At 33.5% G+C, this 16,629-nt stretch overlaps 1 protein-coding gene across 9 annotated transcripts in view; it reads right to left on the bottom strand.

The window, feature by feature from the left end:
* LOC150104529 (lachesin-like) overlaps nucleotides 1-16,629 on the bottom strand; it is a 1,086,504-nt gene that overhangs the window by 745,740 nt on the left and 324,135 nt on the right. The window contains exon 1 of one of the 9 annotated variants that reach the window (XM_090395731.1): nucleotides 8,053-8,085. The exons of the other annotated variants lie outside the window; for them this stretch is intronic. The gene's annotated coding sequence lies outside the window, so the exon portion shown is untranslated. Of the gene's footprint in view, nucleotides 1-8,052; nucleotides 8,086-16,629 lie in introns of those variants that run through there. 9 annotated transcript variants of the gene reach the window in all.

Here is a 16,629-nt window from a genome sequence, read left to right as displayed (position 1 = left end):
AGGCAACATTCATATAATGTTTCGATATGTATCTAATCGTGTCATTTGTTAAAATCTTATTCCTAACCAAATTACACTATATGAAGAACTTATACGGCGAGTGCTATTTCAGAGACCATTCATTTTTACAACATTCGATATGTAATTAGTCAAAATTGGCCGCTGTCACAGGTAATATTCTCCTGAGTAGACTTTCCAATAATTGTTGGAAAAAACAGAAATGGGCACTTTGGCCCATTCTTCCACTAAATATACAGTGGCTTCCTGTAGTTAAATTGGAAGTACTGTACCTTCCCTCTCCAGAGACATTTCTGTGTACTATGCAGTTTAACCTTGGCTCTTCTCTTGCACACCACATCATTTAGAGTATTGGACCATCATCGTGATAATACTCACGAGGTGTTTAAAAATAACCGCTAAGGAGTAAGAAACACAAAATTTTCTAGCTATACTGATAGCATAACCATAATTTTCTGCACATAGATATAGTAACTCGGGTCATAGGATAGAGAAAGACATTTGAGAGCATTCGCCAGCGAATAACTAAGATGATAGCTGGCTTATGAATTGCGTATATGAGGAATGACTGAGGGAATGAGATCTTCAACGTTTGAGAAAGCGAAGGAGGAGAAAATATGACAGAAAATAGTTGGTAAGGGGAACTTATAGTATAGACATAAGTGATATTTTGAAAAATGGGTGGTGAAGGTAGATTGTGGGATCTTCCCTGAATGGTGGCTACAGCTGATAAGGTCGAGATTCTTTTCTTAGCGAGTGTGCATCTTCAGTGAATGTGTTCAGGGAAGATTTAGGTATTTCACTATGAATGTACAAACGGACTCAACTCTCAATGAGTCCATGGACTTTTTTGGAGGAGCATTTATAATTATCAGTATATATATCTTTACTCTCATGTTGTTTACTTACTTGTGATAATAAAATAGGATCCAGTTTGTTCGCCCACATTCATGTAAGTTACAAAAAACTTAGGCTGTCCAAATATGAGATAAGCTCGGGGAAGACATGCTATGAAGATGAAATGTGGTCATCGTGTATTACTTCAGACATTTAGCAACTCATTTAGCTCCTCAACACTTCGACTTTTAAGTTGTGAAAATTTGGATTCGATCAAATGAAAGTGAGCAGCTAGAATCACATAGAGACGGCAAGGTTTGTCTTTTCTAAAACATTCGAAAGGAATCCTAAATGCAATGAAAAATATTATTACACTCGCCGCATAGTTTAAGTTTCTAGATATTTATAGACTGCTGACTAAGAACTATGCTCTAAGTAGCATCCAAATCCAATGCTTGTGAGTGGATAAAAAATTACTAACCTAATTACCAAGACTCTTTTAAGTTCTCTTTACAATACCTTCTTTCTTTCCTTGTAAAGATAAAGTACTTATTACCTTTGTATGAAGCCTAAAATATATTACCAGCTATCAAAAGAGTAACCATCACCCAATAATGAACTATAAATAAATATTCGATGGTTTCCCGCTATATTTACAAACTCCATTCAGGTATACTAATTATCCGTAAATGAATAACTGAAGTACCTAACTGACAACTTATTGTACAAGCAAATTAAAAGGTTGTGCATTATTTCTGTGTGTGTGTGTGTGTGTGTGTGTGTGTGTGTGTGTGTGTGTGTGTGTGTGTGTGTGTGTGTGTGTTTTCGCGCGCGGGTGCTTTTTTTAAACTATTGTTCAAGGGCTTTTTCGATTATAAGTGATCAGATATGAGAAAAAAAGAACACGATATTAAATAACAAAGAAATCATTTAATAAATACACGTTTGTTTTTGTGTGGTCTGGCATAGTAAATGTGTATAATTTATTTCACCGAAAACTGAAAATATCCAAATATTCAAATTCAGGAAACGCTAAAAATTCAAGCGTTTATGAAATAACTCCTGTGGTTCCTATATTTACTTCTCTTAAAAAACTTCCCACTCTCTCTTTCTCTTCGTGAACTAACGACTTCCACTGCTGAATAATAAAATCTTATATGTAATTCACAGAGTTAACCTTTACCTTGGAAGAAAACGACCATCGAATTAGTATGTCAAATGAAAAATTTCAGAATCTAGGTCATTTTGAAGAATTATTCTATTAAGCTTGAATATAATTGCTGTGCCTTTTTGAAAATTACTGTAATGAAGCATATTGAATGGGAACGACTGACGATAATCTTCCCAAGATATCATATTTCAAATCTTTAAGACTCTGGGTGTTTTCTTTGATATCAGGGGTGACAAAATCCGATTTGTCAATCGTGAAACTCATTTCATATTATTCATGGCAGGTTATTTCCCTAGCGGATTGAGCTGGCAGTTCCATTACTTTTATCTCTACCCTTTGTAATTAGCAGTTGCGATAACGATGAATTTGCATGGCATATTTCACACTTCTCTGATTTGTGATGGCATTTCTCTCATAAATTACGTCAGCACCAGTCTTCCTCGAATAGCTGTAATCACATACCATGGAAAGTAGAGAGGCTTTTGAGTTAAACACCAAAAGTATTTTAAACCTCCAAATGCTTTATCTATACTAAAACAACACGGGATATTTACTCTTCTCAAAGCCACAAAAGTGTTGAAGGATCAGACCTGAATGCTCACTCATTTTAACTTCCTGCACAGCGCGAAAACAACAGTAACATCACGCTGCGTGTAGCATTGAAGTAGAAAAATCGCGAACAACATACTTATGGTGTTCTAAACTGACGTCAAGGCTGATGTTTATATTGTAGGAAATAAACTAGTTGAATCAATCATTCAGATAGCGGGAAACTGCAAAATTTTGTGTTTACTAGTCAGTATTCTTTCAGAAATGCTGTCCAAACAGTTTAACAACACTGATTTTCACTCTCCAACATTCTCCGTATTCTTTACATAGGAATAGATCGATTGTTTGAATATTTATACTTTGTGCAACAGTCAACTCGAATTATCAGTGCAAATATTATTTAGGCGTTCCAATATAATGAATGATAATAGGAATAAAATATAAATTAAAGTATTTTGCCATGAAAAAAATAGTTAAATAATCTTTTTGGATGATAAAAAACGATTAAGAGCTATAACCCGCGCACTTTCTCATGCTATGCGAATTAAGCTAATTTTATTCAGCCTTTTAACCTAAAAGGGCGTTAACTGGCCTCAAAAGTACAAGTTTTCACCTGTTCACTTTACTTTACACAGTTGTTTACTTCCGCATTACAGAAAACACACGCACGCACGCAGATAATAGGCAAATAATAAGCATAATTTTTGCCGAAAAACAGATTACAGCAATGGTGTGAAAGCTAGAAATTTTGAATAGCCTGATTGATTGATTTATTCAGCATAATAAAGAGATACTTAGTTTGCGTCTACAGAAACTTTTCTGCAATGCAACTTCCGAACAAGAGAGACTTTAATATCGAATGAAAATAACAGAAGGCCTAAAGAAGTGTATCAGAAATTCGGGAAGCTGATCGACCAATCGCTATTTTACTACAAGTGCATTTTAAGTGACATGAGGGGGATGTTTATTTTAGAAGAATTCGTAATCTTTCACATTGTCGTCAGACTATTTAATGGAGTTCTTTCTGAAGGATACGAGTTCAGTTTTTAAGCATACTTTAAATTTCGCTTTCCACATCTTACAGACTTAATCGTTAAAATGACTTCTTGTAAACAAAAAATCCAACGCAATGAACAAAAAAGAAAAAGAGAAAAAAAAAAACACTAGCAATAGCTGTACTGTAAATGAGACAATGATTGGGTGGCTATACAAAAAAAAACTTCCTGCAACCAAACAATGCAAATTTTCTCTTTAATCTCTTAACATACAATTAATCCCTTAACATAACATACATGTTATTGCACCAAAATTGATTTTGAATTTTGGTTTCACATATAAATACAACCGAATATAGACGCTAGACAATCTTGTGCCTATTTCCTTTCAGGCGAGAAAAGTTGCCAACGGCGTGTATCGGCTATTTCGTTTGCACAAGTTCATCATTATTTTTCAAATAATGATGAATTTGATCCAGCAAATCACCCTCGCCCAAACGATTGGCAGAAAAACGACCGCTTTCTGATTTTGAATTGGTACGTTAAGTTGTTAAAATCATCAACCCACTAGTTTCTACTGCAGATTAATAATTCTGGTAAAAGATAATTCCGAAATTATATCTCTAATTTTTTTTTTTTTGTTGGGGAGGGGGAATCCATAGCTTTTGACATACATTGACAAAGATTATGGAGTATAAACAAAAAATCAAAGCTTCCGTAGCTTTGTTGTTATAGACGAAGCCCTTTGGTCGGAAAGACCTGGGTTTCATTCCCGTCAATGACGTGAGAAACCTTCATCTGGTCTCTTTTGACGAAAGTTAGCCTGTCTCATAGGAAGTTTTTTAGACGGTTGTAAGAATAAAAAAAACCTCGACAGCGTAAAAGAAAGAAAGAAATTAAAAACAAGGATATTCCATTACATTTAGTGCAAACCACACAAAATGTATGTAAAGACACATACCAATTCTATTCAATATATATATGTAACGTGACGTATACCTTGCGTGTATATTTTTATTAGTATACAATTTTTGCCTTAGTATCAAGGGCATCTTCAGTATGAACTTTCCAATTAAACAACACGAACAGAAACCGGTATATTCAACAATGAGGCGCGAAATGCACGTACATGATGCAGAGCGTCATGGTCTAATTATATCAAGCTTCTTGTAGAAATAACTTTAAGATTTAAAAAAATCACACCACGTTCACCATCCTTACTAATGGTTTTACCGAATCGTATGTTGATAAGATGACTAATAATTATAGTTTCTTTTCATCTTCCTCTCATTAATAGTGATACAGAGGTGGTCCTTCGTGTCACCATTACATATGTTAAAAGCGTCTCGGAAAGTATAACCAAAGTGCTTAGAGCAGTTGCCCTACAAGGGTCCTTCCGTTTCATGAATACGATATATGTCTAGTTCCATAGGCATATATCTTATTCATCTTATTCATAGGCTTAGGTGAAGATAAGGGTCTGCCTTTACACCTTTTGAATCAAATTTCTGGTAAATTTTCGAATTTCGGCCAGACAAGAAGATCTGCAGCAGTGCGACGTGATGAATATTTAGATTACGCTAAGTTCCAAAAGTCAGAGCAATTGGGACTTGCGGAGCATATTATCACTACCCCTCAGATACCGAATTCTTTGAAAGAAAATTAAGGTTCTCCATTAAAGTAATAATCTCTTGGAACGTTTATACAAAGAGTTCTGAGACCTTATTGCATCGACCAAATAAAAATTGAAAAAACGATGGACTTAATTATCCGTCTTATGAAAAATAGTCCTTCTTTACAAATTCCACAATTAAATTTAATTACCTTTATTAAATATATATCAGTGGCGTCGCGTGCTCATTTAGGTTAGGTGTGTTGTTGTTTGGCTTATGCAATCAGCGGTACAAAATTCCCCCAATTTGACAGTATGATTGCATTTTTACTGATGAATCAAAGTTTTAAGAGTGCATATCGCATCAGCACGCATATTAATTGGTCCAATACAATTAATGTATGATAACTTTGAATGCTTTAATTTATCAATCAATATAATTATAACAGATATACTTCACGCGCTCCGGTTACGTGAGAAGCCACAAAGGGTTTACACTTCGTCGTGAGATTAAATTATCCTTGGTAAATACTAGAGTGAGACGCGGAAAATTTGAATTTCGATACAGTTTTTAAATACAGCCATATAACACACAGAGAAATCAGAAAAAATAATCACTTGGAACAGTATCATTTTACGGGATTGAATCAAAGAAAGGATGAAATAACTCGTTTTACTTATACACAAGTCCCAACCTCTTTCGACTATAATCATACAATCCGCGAAAGCTCACGCAGACATTCAGTAGATCGTCAACACCGTTTCCCATTGTAAACATGGGCAAAAGTTATAAATTATTTATAGAAAATTATCAATATCGGTGCCCTCGTCAGTTCACACTTCATACACCAGAAACAGATGAAACTGAGAAAACAAAAACAGCAATTCGTGACAAATGACAACGTTCATTTGTATTGGTTGACACAATAACCAATCACATCCACTTATTTCTGGGTGGAATTATTTCAGCGCACACCCTGTTTCGCCTTCTGGGAGGTTTAAAACCACTAGAATGCTAAGAATTCGACCTGCTGCAAAATCTGCGCACCCGGGTTATTAATGCGAATGCAATGCAATGTTTACGTTTTGAAAGTCTTCTTCATGAGGCATTAGTATAGTGTGTTTAATTTTAGAAATCACTTGAAGCCATGAAATAATTAAGGGAGTCTTTAATAGGAAGAAATGCAAAAATATAATATCGGTGATTGCTATTTCGTGGGTTTGCCTAACACACGCTGAATATATATATATATATTTGTGTGTGTGTGTGTGTGTGTGTGTGTGTGTGTGTGTGTGTGTGTGTGTGTGTGTGTGTGTGTGTGTGTGTGTGTGTGTGTGTGTTAAAGATACCAAGCTATTTTAAAACCAGGTTTATTTATATTTAAAATAGCTTCGTATCTTTAACGTATATTATACCCAAGGAAAAAAACTTTCTACATCTATATCTCATCTGGAGATTTTTATTTAATAAGGTCAAAGCACCTTATGGTAACTTGTTTTGGTAAAATATTTATATGCTCTGTATTACTTAAATCTTAGTATTGCTAAGCCTGGCTCCCACTGACGAGACCTCAATAAAGGTCAAAACCGGTCTGGGTAGTGGCCCCTTGCCTTTAATACATAACATCATACATCTCCTCCAGGAGATGTGCTTTGTATTAAGGGTAAATATTAAGAATAGTGATCAGAGCTTATACCACCTTTACCACGAGTTGCCTAGACTTGCACTACGCACGGGGTCACCCCCTACTTGCAGGCGTAAAGTAGACTGACTTGTCTGTTTGCTTACTTTGGAAATGGAGTAAAACCAGGTTTATTTATATTTATTTAAAATAGCTTGGTATCTTTAACGTATATTATACCTAAGGTAAAAACTTTCTATATATATATATAAAGTTATTTTTGTTAACTCTTGTTAAAGTTATTTTTACTAGAACTGTAATGTAATTAGCTCATGACGTTGTTCATCATGTACGTGCAGTTTGCACTTGTCATCGTCAAATATCCTGGTTTCTGTTCTTGCAGTTTAATTTGAAAGTCATTTTGAAGACTTAAATCTTGTTAAACCTTGCCCTTTGATACTAAGGCGAAACCTTTATACTGATAAAAATATATACGCAAGTAAATCCGCTATATGGTCGAAACCGGTCTGGGTAGTGGCCCCTTGCCTTTAATACATAGCATCATACATCTCCTCCAGGAGATGCGCTTTGCATTAAGGGTAAATATTAAGAATAGTGATCAGAGCTTATTCTACCTTTACCATGAGTTGCCTTGGGCTTGCACTACATGCAGGGTCAGCTAGACTTGCAACACTTGCAGGCGCAAACTTGTCTGTTTGCTTACTTGGAAAATGGAGTAAAAAACCAGGTTTATATCTTTAAAATAACTTGGTATCTATAATATATATATATATATATATATATATATATATATTGTAACTAGTATTAACTCGGCTTGTAGACATTTTAAAAATTAATAATTATACTGACTAAGAAAACCGAGAAAGGTAAGAAAACTTTAATATAACACGACTAGTTTCGTCGGAACGCCGACTTCTTCAGGTGTGTAAATAATAACAAAAAAACTCGAAAAAATAACAAGGTAAAAAACATGGACTTATATCATTGACTGTTATCAATACAATGCTATGTATGCAGATGATGAGATTATTATTATTATTATTATTATTATTATTATTATTATCTAAGACTTTCAGAGAGTCAGGGATTCATCGAGGCAGGCTATAAAACACCCAAACCAACTGTTATACCTTCCTTTAAATTCATTCACACTAGTTGCGCTCACTATCGCTAAAGGTAAACTATTCCACTTACTCACTCTCTGTGAGAGAAAAACCTAGCTCTTACCTCTTTCTTGACTGTGAACAACTTAACTTCCATGGATGCCCCCGTGTTCTCTCCCAACTTCCATATGACGAAGCATTTCATCAGACGCTATCGCATAATACCACATTCAATGTATAACAAGACAATGAAAATGATCTACAAAAATCAGTTTATGATTTAAACAAAATAATAATTGCAACAAATGAATACAATTTAATTTTTTCCAAAAGCAAACTAAAGTCTTGCTCATTTATAGGTCGAGATAATATTAGATCAGAAATAATCATAGAACACAAAATATTAGAACAGGTGACATATTTTATTTTATTCATTGAGGTTGCCTAATAATATATCTGAAAGATAAAGTTATCGATGAAAAAAGAAAACAATTTCATAAAATCCGTGGAGCAGTTAAATGGACACTGATAAAAATTACAAGAAAGCCCACTAAATGTTTAGAAAGTGATGGCCACTCCCACTATTATATGGTTCAGAAATATGAACTGTTAAAAACAGATCAAAGTAAAACACTAGAGCCTAAGAGCAATTAAATGATGCACAAAATTAGATTATATAAAAATGGAGACATTAGATGACAGCCATCTACAACAAACGTAAAAAATCGAGGAAGACAGAAAGAAAGGGAAAGAGTGTTTATATAAAATGGAAAGATATTGGTTAACAAAAGAAGTGGATAAATACTGACCTAAGGGAAAGAGAGAAGCCAAGTTGGAAGAGGAAGAGACTAGCGAAGCCGCGACGCAAATGTTTAATTCTTGATGAATTCTTGATGAAGTTTGAATTCACCATGGTAAACATGAATATGGGGAAGAGAGAAATAAAAAATCCGATTATTTCCAGTTATATACAGTTAACTCTGATGTGCATCTGTCACTTTTAAATCATTTTAATAATATAGAAGATCAGAGTGCAATAAGTGAATGAAAATTAAATTTAATAAAATTCCATGTTGTTCTTGTGTGGCAGTGGTGAGAGTATAAAATACAACTGGAGAAAGCAATGACGTTCACTTTCACACTACACAAGAAAAAATTTGATTCCGAAGGTATTGAAAATTCTTCCGACTTGAAAATCAAATCAACACAATTCTTGTTTGGAAATTCAACATCTTAATAATCAATCCAAAACACAACTGACAGATATAAGACATTTATGTCTCGTAGACATGTTTAAGTGTACTAAAAACATTAATGTGGCTCATATGCAACTACAGAAGTTGTTAATTACTTTAAAATTTTCTTTTATTCTTATTAAGAGCGAGATACATATTGAAGTATGAAAAACTCTGGTGGAAATTTATATCACTGGAAGACTAAACTTATTCATTATTTCTAGATTATTCTCCTACATGTGCGGCCAGCTAACTCGCACATCGACAATCACTTTGTATTTATTTTGAACAAAAAGACATTAAAGTACTTCATTCCATTTCCTTTAGCGAATAAATTCACGGTGTAGGTAACACACACATCCCGGTGTGTGATATTACCAGTATGTGCCAATCTTAAATCTGCTCTTTGACCTTTAACTTTAGTGGAGAGAGTCTTTACTTCAGGTGAGCGTTGCATGAACAATTTATCTCTTAAGTAATAGTGATGATTCCTGTTGATACTTTTTTAAAGAAAACAACAAAACGGGGTTCAGATTTCCATTGCTGAAGTTTACGTTAAATATTTGAAGAATATTTGCCATTCAGAAATTGCAAATATAGATTAGCAATTCATAAGAGCGTTTAATTAGAATAACGCAATAGTTGCAAAAGATGATCCCTTGCGCTAAAAGACATCGAAGAAAATTTCCCAAACAAAAACATCTTTCTATTAGTGAATCTAAGGATTATTTTTAAATCAGAAACTGCTTTGTGCGAATGATTCTTCTTGCGTTTTTCTCATTTCTTTTTGGAATTCAAAGATAACCGAAGCTATTTTCGATAGGACAAGACGAATGATACGTTTCTTAATCTAGAAGAAACGTTCCGTTTTACAATACAGGAGAAACGCATACTTATTAAAAACATGTTTTATAAAAAAGCATAAAGCCTGGGAAATCTCCAATGCAGTAGACACATGGTATCCTTGTTATGAATAGCCACGCTTTAGTGAAAAAAGTAAAGTGGCTCATTTGTTATCTATAAGCTTTTCCCACAGGACATTTAATAAATCTTTTTTTTCGTCTTCTCTCTATCTTCTCTTGTAGTAAGGACTAAAATTTAGCCTAACTTCCTTCGCGAAAGAACGCATCAACTTTCCCCAAAAAAAGTCAACTACAGCCTCAGATTTAAGTATCTGATAGTTGTGCCTGCAAACTGCAATCCGTAAGATTGGTTGGTTGTTTCGATGACGGTAAAGCAACTCATTTTATGAAGAGAGAGTGTGTATATGTGTATATGTGCTATAAATTTTACATATGTTTTTTGACAGCTTTGTCCGTTACGGAATAGTCGAGCTAACGTAACCTCCGTTGAAAGCAGATTTCGAATCAGGTTTCTTTTCAAACATTGGGGCAGCATCGCTTTCTGAAGAACTACAGGGAGAGATGGATGGGATTCATTTTTGAAGCAACAGAGTTTGCTTTGTGCTTTCATCTGAGTAAAATCATAAAAATGCAATCTTTGTATTTAACTCATCCATTGTATTTTTGTAACTTTATTAAATCTTCAGCAGATTTAAAAGAACACACACACACACACACACACACACACACACACACACACACACACACACACACACACACACACACACACACACACACACACACATGCGATAAGACATTTCGGACATTGCGTAAGAAATTGGTCGTAAAAAGTATTTGGCGTAACCCACATTTTTTTTTTTTTTTTTTTTTGGCGTAACCAAAAAAAAAAAAAAAACTCTTTCAGGGGGAAGAGCCACATAAGCTTGTGGCTCTAAAACTACGTTCGCTGAATCAAATATCACAAATTTTAGTCGCAATCAGTATTTGCGGAATCACATGGCATTCCTCTCAGATTGAGGAAAAACTTTTCTATCCAGTGTCCATTGAGATATCAGAAAAAAATGCGAAGCGGAGAAAAAGAAGATAAAGTAAAATCAAATGTTATCTGGAATCAATGGTCCAATTCTGACATATAACAAACTTAGAAATGTTTATTTTTTAAACAGGGTTATTTTGAGTTGAGGACAAAGTAGCTAACGCTATGAACCCAGTGTGTACTTTGTCAGCTAATTGTAGCTATTCTTCTCGTCGGTTTGTCTGCTCTGCAAGATAAACGCACTGCCATAGCCGTATGAGGTAGACTTTTTAAATGGAACGTATGAGCCTTTTCCGTTATGCACAATTAACCAAAACACAACATAATATGCATATTATGTTGTGTTTTGGTTAATACAAAAAAAAAAAAAAAAAAAAACATAATACGCGTATTCTATTTATTATGCTGATAAATTCATCAACGCGTCTCCGCAGTGTAGCTCGAACGATCCGATCAACGCCTAATCCAATCTCGGACGCGAGGAACATTTCTAAGGACACACGCGACAATTGGCATGCGACAATTCATAAATATCGGACTAAAAATTAATTCATTTAATAAAGAAGGCTTTTTTCTCCCTTGATCCTTAAAAGGGTCTTTCTTCGAAATATTTGGATATTAATTATATCCAAAGAAAGAAATGTTGGATATTAATTATATCCAACATTTCTTTCTTCGTTTTCTCTCCTGTATAAAGCATGTCTATGGATAACCTCTGCCTCTTCTGTTAAACCGCAAAATTTTAATCGTCATTTGATGTTCAAATAACATAACGCCCCATTTTTATTTTTCGAAATTTACTTGCATCCTTACACAAAAGAAAAATCATTGCACAATTATTACATTTCAACTACGATATTTATAAACATGTAGTTGAAAGTGTAATAATTTCCGATGTTTATCTAGAATGGTAACATTATACTCAAAATAAAGTGTATTCCCTTATTAGATGCTTGGTTTGCTAAATCTAATCATATTTTAATATCTCTCGAGCATATTTATATTTTCCAAAACGAACTTGGGACATTTATTATTTGATGTTTTTTTTTTCCTGACGTCGCCATCTTTATCTTTCTTTCGTTTTATTTTATATGAATATTCTTAAATTCGTTCATTGTGTATATAGACCAATTTCCATTAGTCTTTCACGAAGAACGATAACAATGTATAGGGTAATTTTTAATATAAATAAATAACATGTAACATATATACAAATATAGGTATTCGACGTTACTTCCGACTACATTCTCATCTGTACATATTTATCGCAACGCCACTCAATGTTCTTTCAAATGACGCTGTTTCTGACTCAGATAAGAGAGAATCGTCTGTGTAATAATGTTCCAACTGGGTCAGCTGTATAGCCTACATCATTTCAACCAAATATGTAACGAGTCACGTGTTTAGATGTATCATTCGTCTTACTCAATTTGCTTTATCGTAATCCAAGAAACGCTGAGGGCGTACAACACCTAGGTACTGGGATTATAAAATATCCGCTGATTAAGAATTCTCTTAACTGATTGACTAATTTACCATATTCTTAGTTGGAAGTATTAATTGGACCGGTTGTTGATTAATAGTAATACAAAAAATAATGATGGTATCTGCTCTTACCTGGTCTATCCTTACAGATAATGATATGTAATAAACAAACTTTTCATGGTTATACATCACGCATTTTTTATTCAGCTGAATTAAGATGTGGCAATACAATGCACTTTAACCTCAGAAAATGGGTCATGTGTTCCCAAAGCATTCAGATAACTGCTTTAAACTACTAATTGCCAGTAGGCTAAGAGCAATGTTAACGAATACTGCTTGCATCATGCTTCAAGCACATTTTCTTTCTAATTTCTCTATCCGCTCACAGATTAAATAAGAATTTAATAATTACTTGCACCAGAAAAAATAGTTATCCCGGTATTTCTATACCCTACCTGAAAAGTTACACTTCAACAGATAAATAGACCTGAAATCAAGAGACTTTCATAACTAATTACTGTCGTTATACTATTTTAGAAACACATCAGTTGATTTATCTCTCCATATATCAAATGTCTCTGTGATGTATGCAGCACTATATTGTATATAATTGGATATTAACGGTGTATTTCCTACTATAATCCTTTTGTACTAATTCTAAAACGATGTGCAGTTCATGAGATAAAATTTATCCAAAGTTCGGATGCAATTACATGCAATTACAGCTACTCTAAGAACAATCTCATTTGAAGCGTTCATAGAGGACGCTCTGAAAAGCAGGGTTTAGGACACTTGAGGGAGGTATCTGATTTACTGCATCAGTGGAATACATATTTGCCTACTCCTCACGTATTGGAATGTTATCACAAGATTAATACTGCGAACGACTCCAAAGGGATTAGACATCATACACTTTTGTCGACTCAGTTCATTAATTGCCCACACAATGAATATACCGTCTACTTTCAACTGTTAGAAATTAGGTAGTAGAACACCATTTGGGTGTTCTGCTAGATCGCAACACTGTGCTGGTTCATTTACACTTCGCCTCAGACTGAACCACTAGATCAGTAAAGATAGTAAATTTTGAAAATTCTTCACAGAAGAACTCATATCCTGTCATAACTTTCTATCCCTGCTTTTATTCACATTCTTGAGCTATTTATTCCGCTGCAACCGCTGTTTCTATTTTCTTCTTTCTATGTTTACTTGTCAACTCAAAAACTCTACTTGACATATTGAAGAAGGGTTCTTTGAGCGATATCAACTTTAATAGAAGGAATGCATCAAATAATGCTAGTCCCGGATGGCATATAGGCACACATATTTGTGTAGTTTATTATGGAAAAATATGGATAGAAGTGGAAACACTGACTACTGAATGACGACGATTTAAAATTCACTGCATTTATGTACGTAGTAAAAAATGACTTTCCAAATATGGAATATTTCCCTCTGTATGTCCCTTTTTGATCTGCATACTAAGTCGTGGTACAATAAGGCAAAAAGGACTCCTTTGTTGTTAATTTTTTTGATTGTACATTAATGATTTGAGTAAATCAAAAAGATTTCTTATAAATTAAAAAAAATCAAAATATATTTCAAAATAGACAATCAGCAGTTTGTCTATTTCAAAGTAGGAACCGAATCGGACGGCATAGTTGTTAACTATGCATGAAGTAGTTCAGCAGACTCCTTTTATTGAGAGATTTAATGTACAGTACTTCAAAGTGAGATAAAATCACAAATAAAACCGTTAGTCAATATTCACACGGCTGTTGTAGTAATACATGAGTTTGAACGCCATCAAACGACTAGAAAATAAAAAACATATCACATGACAAATCTCGAATATGACTGCTTAAGGAAATTGAAAAAAAATAATAAATTCTTTGGAATCGACGGGATTCGCTTATTTCTATGGTACTCGAACACAGTGAAACTGGTGTTTAAAAGTAGAGAGAATATTGAACTTTATGTAAAAGCTGTTCTCTTTCATAATTACAAGTTGCTGTATGGCTATTCTTTGAAATTAAAGAAAATAAATCGTATTATCCTAAATAAATGTGCCTCTTGTCAAACTACAAAAAACCTTCTGTGAAGCGCTACATGATTGAAGAAGGCTACATATGTAATTAATAATTAGCAATTCGACGAGTATAAAATTTCATGTGCATGCGGCGTATTTTAATTGAACTATCGTAATATAATACAAGAGAAGATTCAATGTTCAAAACATACCAAAGTATCAAAAATCAAGTTAGATACTATTACCATTAAGAAAATAAAACCGTAGCAAAATTTCAAAAATGTCTCGACCAGTTTTAGAATATACACAGTTGCTAAACTAATACTGGAGTGTTTAAACACTTTTATATTTATCTAAATTTGAATTTTTCTTATTGTAATTCTACGATGTGCATTTTGGATTTGGGAAATCCAATTAAGTCTTCATTATGGGGAGATTTTTGCCCAGTATTCCGTTATAATTATTTCCGAACTTCTCTTATCCAAGTGTTGTTATTAAAGGGAATAAATGAAATAATTAAAGGGAATAAATCCCTTTAATTATTTCATTAGCAAGACTTTTTTTTAATTATAAGAACACCTTCGGTTCTTGCTAAAATATAATAGCTTGTATTTTCCTTCCTAAATACAAAAACCAGATATGCTTAAACGAGACTAACAGTGAGTGAAGGTAAGTAGTAAGGTACGCCTTAAAATTAAAGCTACTCGATCTTATAATTTGCCACGAAAACACTATGCCACATCCGTTTGTGGCATCAGACGAATGTACTTTATTATACTAATAGGACCTAATTCACAATACGAAATTTTTAAAATCCAAAATATAGCAAATAATGTAAATCAAAAGTAATAATGAAATTCATCAGATTAAAATAATAATAATCAAGTCACAAGTGAAATTTCAAGCAAGGAAGTTGATGCGTAGGCTATATTTAAGGATACATCAGAGATAGGATTGTTTTTATATTCTTAACGACACACTCTAGCAGTCAGTAATAATTTATTTGTATTCAGGCGACTATGATAGCTGAATTTCATTCGTTAGCTACATGTATTCTAACTCATTCAGCTTGAATGAGTGAAAACAGAATCCGGGAAGAAAGAATTGTGCCCGAGACTTCCTTATAAAAGCTTACCCGTATTACCAATGTGTCTGACAGATGAAAACTCAGGTCTTTTAAATCCAGCCAGCAGTAAACTATTTCATCCAGTCGCATTTGAAAATATTGCGAAGCAAAAATTTAAATGCAGTTTTATTAAAGAATTATATGATCGGAAATGAATATCAAATTTCTTTTCCTAATTTTAAGCTCAATTTTAGGTTAAAATTGGGACAGTTGTTTGTTTCGATTAACCCAGATGTGGTTTTTCTTTTAAATCTTTATATTCATTATTAGCATACCAGAAAAAAAGACCCAAGCAGCATCGACGTCAGAATGGGGGAAATCAATGTCCAATTCCTGAAGTTGAATACGAAAAAAAACAAGATATTCATAATTCCTATTGAATCCCAGTAGCTAAATCAATATTAAAACCACTATATTATGCATTCGATTTATAGATGCGTATCTTTCGTTTTATTCTTTCTCAGCCTTTTAGTTGTCTTGGTGTAATATACGCAAAACAAACACTAACTAACCAGCAAATGAGTCTTATACTTCCTTTATTAATTCTGTATTCCCGTTTCCGCTAAGATTTCCCAATCCTTCTTTAAATTTCTTGAATCTCTCTGTGTTAATTGTTTTCTCCCTTTCAACATTCTAAATAATTAAGAGTTTTGGAAGAGCAGATTTAAAATGTATATAATAGAATTGATTAACATGATTATAAGGGAAGAAAAATGTTTTTTTTTCTTCCACACCTTTTTATTACTATGGAGAAAAACAAACAAAGAATTAATTATTATTAACATCGAAGTTACTTTTTTCAAACCTCAGATTCTTGTGTGTTAACTAAACTACTGCTTACATCTCATCTTATGCCAAACTATCTCTCTTTTTTTTTTTCTCTCTTGAACTGGATCTTTTAAAAACGCTACAAATTCATTACTCGGC

Source organism: Typopeltis vanoorti, chromosome 7 (assembly GCF_054136105.1).
Source record: "Typopeltis vanoorti isolate ZY-2024b chromosome 7, IOZ_Tvanoo_1.0, whole genome shotgun sequence".
NCBI classification, from domain to species: domain Eukaryota; kingdom Metazoa; phylum Arthropoda; class Arachnida; order Uropygi; family Thelyphonidae; genus Typopeltis; species Typopeltis vanoorti.
Note: the sequence above shows the minus strand (reverse complement) of the source record. Positions and strands in the feature narration are given on the sequence as shown.